This window comes from Megalopta genalis, unplaced genomic scaffold, assembly GCF_051020955.1.
Source record: "Megalopta genalis isolate 19385.01 unplaced genomic scaffold, iyMegGena1_principal scaffold0137, whole genome shotgun sequence".
Classification (NCBI taxonomy): Eukaryota; Metazoa; Arthropoda; class Insecta; order Hymenoptera; family Halictidae; genus Megalopta; species Megalopta genalis.
Genome location: NW_027476206.1, coordinates 302501 through 304197, shown reverse-complemented (window position 1 = coordinate 304197; position 1697 = coordinate 302501).

The following is a 1697-nucleotide window of genomic DNA, read 5'->3' as shown; positions in this document are numbered from 1 at the left end:
TAACTTTTTTACATAGGGATTAAGCATTTAGAACGATACATTGTTTAAAGTAAGGGCACTTTACTCTTGACATTTTACGGTTTTTTCAATTTTCTGAAAAATCCTATCATTAGATTTTTTTAAAAATACGATATTCTTGCTTAACTAACGTTTCTACATAGGGATTAAGCATTTAGAACGAAATCTAATGTCAGAAAATGGCACTTTACTCTTGACATTTTTCGGTTTTTTCAATTTTCTGGAAAATCGTATCATTAGATTTTTTTAAAAATACGATATTCTTGCTTAACTAACGTTTTTACATAGGGATTAAGCATTTAGAACGAAATCTAATGTAGGAAAATGGTACTTTACTCTTGATCGGTACGTTGGGACTTTGAAAATATTCGGGGGTTCCAATCGCTCGTCTGTTGCATCATAGCGCGTCTCGGCGCAATCGACCGATTCGCTCGATCCATTATTTTCGATTTACGGCTAAAATAAATTTTTCTAATTTTTTTCAATAACATATTCCTGCTTAAATAACTTTTTTACATAGGGATTAAGCATTTAGAACGATGCATTGTTTAAAGTAAGGGCACTTTACTCTTGACATTTTACGGTTTTTTCAATTTTCTGAAAAATCCTATCATTAGATTTTTTTAAAAATACGATATTCTTGCTTAACTAACGTTTCTACATAGGGATTAAGCATTTAGAACGAAATCTAATGTCAGAAAATGGCACTTTACTCTTGACATTTTTCGGTTTTTTCAATTTTCTGGAAAATCCTATCATTAGATTTTTTTAAAAATACGATATTCTTGCTTAACTAACGTTTTTACATAGGGATTAAGCATTTAGAACGAAATCTAATGTAGGAAAATGGTACTTTACTCTTGATCGGTACGTTGGGACTTTGAAAATATTCGGGCGTTCCAATCGCTCGTCTGTTGCATCATAGCGCGTCTCGGCGCAATCGACCGATTCGCTCGACCCATTATTTTCGATTTACGGCTAAAATAAATTTTTCTCATTTTATTCAATAACATATTCTTGCTTAGATAACTTTTTTACATAGGGATTAAGCATTTAGAACGATATAATGTTTAAAATAAGGGCACTTTACTCTTGACATTTTACGGTTTTTTCAATTTTCTGAAAAATCCTATCATTAGATTTTTTTAAAAATACGATAATCTTGCTTAACTAACCTTTCTACATAGGGATTAAGCATTTAGAACGAAATCTAATGTCAGAAAATGGCACTTTACTCTTGACATTTTTCGGTTTTTTCAATTTTCTGGAAAATCCTATCATTAGATTTTTTTTAAAATACGATATTCTTGCTTAACTAACGTTTTTACATAGGGATTAAGCATTTAGAACGAAATCTAATGTAGGAAAATGGTACTTTACTCTTGATCGGTACGTTGGGACTTTGAAAATATTCGGGCGTACGCGGCGCGCTCGGCGCTTCGAACAGCTCCGGTGTCCCCATTATTTTCGATTTACGGCTAAAATAAATTTTTCTAATTTTTTTCAATAACATATTCCTGCTAAAATAACTTTTTTACATAGGGATTAAGCATTTAGAACGATACATTGTTTAAAATAAGGGCACTTTACTCTTGACATTTTACGGTTTTTTCAATTTTCTGAAAAATCCTATCATTAGATTTTTTTAAAAATACGATATTCTTGCTTAACTAACGTTT